The sequence below is a fragment of the Dendronephthya gigantea genome, unplaced genomic scaffold (genome assembly GCF_004324835.1).
Source record: "Dendronephthya gigantea isolate DGI-Jeju-01 unplaced genomic scaffold, DenGig_1.0 000222F, whole genome shotgun sequence".
In the NCBI taxonomy this organism is placed as follows: domain Eukaryota; kingdom Metazoa; phylum Cnidaria; class Anthozoa; order Malacalcyonacea; family Nephtheidae; genus Dendronephthya; species Dendronephthya gigantea.
Window position 1 is genome coordinate 156,097 of NW_021163232.1, and position 8,137 is coordinate 164,233.

Below are 8,137 nucleotides of genomic sequence, written 5' to 3' on the forward strand. Positions count from 1 at the left end.
GATCAGGTTTGGTCAATTAGGGTCAATTAAGGGTCAATTAGGTTCAGTTGGGTCATTGGGGTCAATCAGGAGTCAGTTGGAGTAATTTTTGTCAATTGTGGGTGATTTGTGTTCAATTGTAGGTAATTTGGGTGAATTAGGGTCATTAGGTTAATTAGGGTAAATTGAGGTCAATTAGATTCAATTATAGGTCAATTGGGTTCAATTAGGTCGTTTGGGTCAATTAGGGTCAATTGGGATTATTCAAGGTCAAATGGGGTCAATTGCGTCAATTGGGGTCAATAAAGGAAAATTATGGACAATTGGGGTCATTTGGATTAATTGGGCTCAATATGGGTTATTTGGGTAACGTAGGGTCATTTGGGCATATTGGGGTCAGATTAAGGTCAATTAAGAGTCAATTTGGGCGATTGTGGTCATTTAAGTCAATTTGGGTGAATTGGGATCAATTCGAATCATTTGGGACAATTGGGATCAATTGGGGAACCAATTGACCAAATGACCCTAATTGACCAAATGACTCCAATTGACGTTAAATAATCCAAATTGACCTCAAATAACTTAAATGACCCAAATTGACCTTAATGACACCAATTTACCCAAATGACCCGAATTGACTTAAACCTTAATTGACCCAAATAAACCCAATAAACATAATTGACCCCAATTTACCCCGGTCGACTTAAACGACCCCACTCAACCTAAAATTGATCCAAATGACCCCGATTGACACTAAATGACCTAATTGATCCAAATGACTAAATGACCCTCAAATGTCCCCAATTGACCAAAATTACATAAATGACCCAAGTACCCAATTGGGTAAATTACGGTCAAGGTCATTTAAGTCGCTTAGCTCAATTAGGGTCAATTGGGGTCAATTAGGGTCATTTGGGTAAACTGGGGTTGACATGGATTAATTTTTGTTAATTGGGGTGATTTAGGGTCAATTGGGGTCATTTAGGTCAATTGGGGTCAATAGGATGATTGATTTTGGGATTGATTCAAGTCCATTCTAGTCAATTAAGTGAATTGTGGTCATTTGGGTCATTCGGTTCCCCAATTGATCCCAATTGTCCCAAATGATTTAAAGTGAGCCCAATTGATACAAATGATACAAATGACTCCAATTGTCCCCAATTGTCTCTAGTTGACCCTAATTGAACCAATTGACTCCAATTGACCTTTATTAATCCCATTTGACGCTAATTGACATTAATGACCTAATTGAACCCTGACATTCAATTGAATCTAATTGACCTCAATTAACCCCGATTGACCTAAATGACCCCAATTTACCCAAATGACCATAATTTACCCCCATTCAGCTAAATAAACCCGATTGACCTTAAGGGGGGAGTACACATGAAATTTTGTGAAAAAATGGAAATGAATTTTTTTCCATATTCAGGTACTTCAGGTACCTAACTAACATATAGCAAAGGGTTTGTTTAAATTTCAAAGATCTTCATGAGTTTTAAAAGCCTTTAGTATCAGTGTTTCAATATAAATTAAATTAAATTATTTAATTAAATTTTGTTTTTGACGGTTTTTTTGCCCATTGTTCAACTGAAACTGTCAAAATAGCATTAATATAGCATATACACTATATAATGTAACACATGACGTTCTTCCTACAACATTGCGGGCTCACGTTTGAATTGAAAGTTTGAAACTGTTTTTACAAATACATCGTTTGAAAATATTGTGTGAATCGAGGGCCTATATATATATTATCTTTTATCAAATTGCAAAAATATTTGGTAGCAAGAGTAGGTGTTCTTACAAACGAAAAAGGAAAGGAAAGTTTTCCGGTAAGAAAAGACACGATTGTGATTCAACAGGAGTTCAAAATGTGGGTATAAATAAAGGTCCAATCTGGGAGTCTCCAAACACATACAATGATGATCGGGCAAACCCAAGTGAAGATGTTATTGGAACCTCGCGAAAAAAGATGCGACGAGAATATTGATAATAATCTTCAAGAAAAAGTCCATGAATACAGGCTGATTAGTTTAGGCCGCCTATCAAATGCTGTGTCAAATATTCAACATGTGTGTGGGGAAGGTAAGTGTTGGCCCATTATTTGTTGTATACCTCATACTTCAAAACTGGTTTAGTGGTATGGGGCTTAAATTACACCCCTTTTTATCTAATGCAAAAGCCTAGAAATGCATGTAAACAGTCATAACAGATACATATGTCATATGTTCTAACATGCAAAATATATAAACATACAAGTTAAAAGGTTTCATCTCATATGTACTTTAATAAACATTTGTGTAGGAAATTTAACATTGGACGAAGATGAAGGTGGGCGAGCTGGTCTCATGTCAAAATTGCAATTCATGCAGTCACATGCAGTTCATGCAGTGAATATAGTTCTCTTCCAACTTCCACAAGTGTGACAAGTCAAGGGAAATCACAAGATGTCAACCGCCGTGCTTTTTACCACTGGCAGTGGTTATGAGGGCCTCGCCTCATTCTGCAGCATAATGAACATGCCTTGTATGACAAAGACTGCATACAGGCAACAATTGGAGAATATCAAGGGAGTTCTCGAAGAGGAAGCAAAGGATGAAATGAAACAAGCTGGCCAAAGACTCCGTCAGAAGATATCAGGTGAAAATCCGGAAGGAGTTGATGACTTACTTGACGTTGCTGTGAGCTTTGATGGTACATGCACAAAACGAGGCTTCACCTCGTTAACTGGTGTAGTGTTTGTTATTTCAATAGACACTGGAGAGGTGTTGGATTACCATGTTCTTTTAAAAACTTGCCAGAAGTGTTCGATTAAGCAGTCAAAGGTCACTGAGGAAGAATTTGAAGAGTGGCAATTGGAACACGAGTGTGATATTAACTTTTTTGGAAGTTTTCCTGCTATGGAGGCAGAAGGAGCAACTGTCCTCTGGAAAAGGTCAATTGAATTGCACAATATAAGGTACAGGTGGATGGTGAGCAATGGTGACAGTAAAACATACAGTTCAATACAGTTCAGTTGAAGACGTCTATAAACTTCTATAAAACTTCAAAAGTTATTTGTGTAGGGCATGTGCAAAAAAGAATGGGGAAGCACTTGCTAAATTTGAAATCAACTATGAAAGGGAATCTTGCTGATAGCAAGAGCATTTGTGGCAGAGGATGACTGACAGAATCCAAAATCAAGCAGCTTCAAAAGTACTATGGGCTTGCGATTCGCCAGAACACTATAAAAAAGCCTAACCCAACAAAAAGAGAGATTGAAAAAGCTGTTTATGCTATGAAGAAGAAACATCATAGCAATACTTCATCACTGCACCAAAAGCAAAGATCCTTCCCGACAACATCGCTTCTGTCCACGAGGTGAATCTTCCTGGTGCAAGTGGCAACAGGATGCAGCCACGGGAACTGAAACATACAGTAATGAAGAATGTTTGCCTGAAGTTTTCCAGGAGGTACTCAAACCAGTCTTCATTTCTCTTAGCCAAACAGAATTGCTGGAAAGGTGTGTTCTTGGAACAGAACCAAAATGAAAGCTTAAATGCTCTTGTTTGGGCTAGGTGCCCAAAACACAAGCACCACGGCTACAAAGCGGTGCGATGTGCTGTAGCTGCTGCTGTTACACACTTCCACAGTGGAGCAAGGAGTCGACTCAATGTCATGAGAAGATTGTCAGTACATTGCTGGAGATAAAACAAAACAAGCTTGTGAGTTGAAAGATGTGCAGCGAATTAAAAGTCTGATTTACAGGCAACTTAAAAGGAGAAGAAACGACGCCAGGGAGAGAAGTTGATTCGCACACGACGGGAGGCTGGGGGGTTTTGAACTGCCGTAAAACTTATTAGAACAGAAAATAAATGGTAGGAGTTGCATTATCTAGACTTAAAACTTTCAAAATGTGTACAAAATGAAATATATTCAATTTAAGAAACTTTAAACTCATTTTTCTTATTTTCGGATATTTTAGGCTTTAAGAAAAGATATTTCAAGAACCATTTACTCCGATTGCACTCAAATTTTCAGAGAATGTCCCTCTCACTTAGCTTTGTGTTTTAAGCATAGAGATTTTTGATTGGGTAAATATAAGGAAAAATACTGCAATTTTACCTTTTAAAAATTTGACGCCGAAGTTTGCAAACCCATAACTTTTGTTCTTTTTTAACAATCAGAATTCTCTATGCTTAAAACAATTACCCCTATGTAGGTATTCTGGAAATGGAAAAAAAACTGCATTATATACAGCAAGTGTAATCTCTTCTCAAATAAAGCTAAGTTGGAAGTGAGATAAACAGAGCAGAGCCACCTTAAAACAGCTTTTCATTGCATGAATTATCATTTTTCTGAATCTCCTATTTCTAAGCTTCTATTAATATATAGTTTGTATGGGTTTGAATGAAAGATTGCTCAAATATTAAACATAAAAATACCACCCTTTTTTCAGGTGTACTCCCCCTTTAAATAATTTAATCGACCTGAAATGACCCCAATTGACCCAAATCCCCAGTTGACGTTCAAAAATCCCAATTTACCCAAAATGACCAAAAATGACCCAAATTGACCTAAATTGACCCAAATGACACCAATTTACCTAAATGACCTAAATTGACCAAAATAACCCCCAATTGACCTAAATGACCCTATTGTACTTAATTGACCCTTGATTGATCATAGTTGATCTTAAAACGACCCTACTTAACCTAATCCAAATGAACCCGTTTGACATTAAATGACCTAATTAATCTAAATGACCCAATGACCCTCAAATGTCTCCAATCGACCCGAATTGACCGAAATGACCCAAGTACTTAATTATGGTAAACTACGCTCAATTCGGGTCATTTGATTCACTTAGGTCAAATAGGGTAAATTAGCGTCATTTGGGTCAATTAGGGTACACTTGGATCAATTTTAGTCAAGTAGGGTGATTTAGGGTCAATTAGGGTCCATTAAGTCACTTAAATTAGGGACTAATTGACCCCAATTTACTCCTATTGACTCAAATGACCCGGTTAGAACCGAATAACCCCCAATTAACCTAAATAACTCAAATACACCCCCAGTTGACCCAAATGACCAAGTTTAATTTAATGGACCCTTAATTGGACCTAATTGACCCCAATTGACTCCTATTGACCCAATTTATCTAAATGACCTAATTGAACCCCAAATGGAATTAATTGAACCTAATTAGCTAAAATGACTGAAGTGCCTAATTAGGGTAAATAATGGTCAATTGGGGTCATTTATTTCACTTGTGTCAATTGGGGTCAAATGGTGCCAATTAAGGTCATTTGCGTCATTTAAGGTCAATTAGGTCTTTAAGTAAATTGTAATGAATTGGGGTCAATAGGGTGAAATAGCCTCAATTTGGGGCATTTATTTCATTTCGGTCCTTTATGGTCAATTGGTTCAATTGGTTCAATTCAAGTGGTTGCCCAATTTACCAAATGATTCGAATTGATCCTAATTGACCCAAATTTACCCGAAATGACCAAATGACCCCAATTGACGTTAAATAATCTCAATTTACCGAAGGGAATAAATTGACCCAAATTGACCCAATTGACACTAATTGACCCAAGTGACTCTAATTGACCCCTAATAAACCTAAATGAACCCAATTGACCCTTAATTGAACATAGTTGACTCAATTCGGGTCATTTGGGTAAATTGGTGTTCATTTAGGTCAATTTGGGTCAATTTGATCATTCCAGGTAAACTTAAATTATTTAACGTCAAATGGGGTCATTTAATCATTTTGGGTAAATTGGGGACAATTGGGATCAATTCGAATCATTTGGGACACTTAAGGGTCCATTAGGTTAAATTTGGTCATTTGGGTCAATTGGGGGTGTATTGGAGTCATTTGGGTCAATTAGAGGTCATTTAGTTCAATTCGGGTTAATTTGAGTCAATAGGACAATTAGTGTCCAATTTAGCTGACCCAAATGACCCCAATTGACCCTAAGTCACCCTAAATGAACTAATTAATACAAGTCGACCCTAAATGACCCCAATTGACCTAAGTGACTCTAATGACCCCAATTGACCGTAATTTACCCTAATTGGGTACTTTAGTCATTTCGGTCGATTGGGGGACAATTGAGGTCATTAGCTCATTTGGATCAATTAGGTCATTTGGTGTCAAGCAATGTCATTTGGATCAATTAAGGTTAAGTTGGGTCGTTTTAATCAAAAGGGGTAAATTGAGGTCAACTATGATGAATTAAGGGTCAATAGGGTACAGTTATGTCATTTGGGTCAATTAGGGGTTATTTGGCTCAATTCGGGTCATTTGGGTAAATTGGTGTCATTTAGGTCAATCTAGGTCAATTTGGGTCATTTTGGTCATTTTAGGTCAATTGACTGACCGACCCCAATTGACCCAATTAACCATAATGGACCGAAATGAACTAAAGACCCAAATTGACACCATTTCACCCTATTGATTCCAATTTACCCTAATTCACTCAAAGACCCAATTTACCCTAAATAACCCAAATGACCTTAATTGGCACTAAATTTGGGTTATTTTGGTCATTTCGGTCATTTCAGGTCAATTGGATTATTTAAAGTATATTGGGTTTATTTTACTAAATTGGGGTCAATTTGGGTCATTTCGGTAAATTGGGGTCGTTTAGGTCAATCGGGGTAAATTGAGGTCAATTATATTCAATTAAAGGTCAATCGGGTTAAATTAGGTCATTTCGATCAATAAGATCAATTTAGGTTGTGTGGGGTCGTTTTAATCAATAGGGGTACATTGATGTCAAGTATATCAATTAAGGGTCAATTAGGTACAATTGGGTCATTTAGGTTAATTCTGGGTTACCTCGGTCAATTCATGTCATTTACGAAAATTGGTATCATTTGGGTCAATTTAAGTCAATTAAGGTCAATTTGGTCATTTTAGGTCAATTGGGATTATTTAGCGTCAATTGGGGTCATTTGATCATTTTGGGTAAATTGGGGTCAATTGGGATCAATTGACTCGAATGACCACAATTGACCTAGTTGACCATAATGGACCGAAATGAACTAAATGACAAATTTGACACCATTTCACCTTATTGAACATAATTCACCCCAATTCACTCAAAGACCAAATTAAATCTAAATGACTTAAATGACCCCAATTAGCACTACATTTTGGTCATTTTATTCATTTCGGTCATTTCAGGTTAATTATATTATTTAAGGTCAATTGGGTTTATTTGGCTGAATTGATGTAAATTTGGGTCATTTCGGTAAATTGGGGTCATTTAGGTCAATCGGGGTAAATTGAGGTCAATTATACTCAATTAAAGGTCAATCGGGTTTAGTTAGGTCATTTGGGTCAATTAGGGTCAAATGAGATTTTTCAAGGTCAATTAGGGTCAATTGGTTCAATTAGGGTCAATTAGGGACAATTGGGGACAATTGGGTTCATTTGTGGAGCAAGGAGTCGACTCAATGTCATGAGAAGATTGTCAGTACATGCTGGAGATAAAACAAAACAAGCTTGTGAGTCGAAAGATGTGCAGCGAATTATAAAAGTCTGATTTACAGGCAACTTAAAAGGAGAAGAAACGACGCCAGGGAGAGAAGTTGATTCGCACACGACGGGAGGCTGGGGGGTTTTGACTGCCGTAAAACTTATTAGAACAGAAAGTAAATGGTAGGAGTTGCATTATCTAGACTTACAACTTTCAAAATGTGTACAAAATGAAATATATTCAATTCAAGAAACTTTAAACTCATTTTTCTTATTTTCGGATATTTTAGGCTTTAGGAAAAGATATTTCGAGAACCATTTACTCCGATTGCACTCAAATTTTCAGAGAATGTCCCTCTCACTTAGCTTTGTGTTTTAAGCATAGAGATTTTTGATTGGGTAAATATAAGGAAAAATACTGCAATTTTACCTTTTAAAAATTTGACGCCGAAGTTTGCAAACCTATAACTTTTGTTCTTTTTTAACAATCAGAATTCTCTATGCTTAAAACAATTACCCCTATGTAGGTATTCTGGAAATTACCCAAATTGACCCAAATGACACTAATTGACCCAAGTGACTCTAATTGACCCCTCATAAACCTAAATGAACCCAATTGACCCTTAATTGAACATAATTGACTCAATTCGGGTCATTTGGGTAAATTGGTGTTCATTTAGGTCA

General features: G+C 36.8%; 2 pseudogenes; both read left to right on the forward strand.

The window, feature by feature from the left end:
- The first annotated feature begins 1,904 nt into the window (after positions 1 to 1,904).
- LOC114540165 lies at positions 1,905 to 3,002 on the forward strand (annotated as a pseudogene).
- Positions 3,003 to 3,064: 62 nt separating this feature from the next.
- LOC114540166 lies at positions 3,065 to 7,602 on the forward strand (annotated as a pseudogene).
- The last annotated feature ends 535 nt before the right edge of the window (positions 7,603 to 8,137 follow it).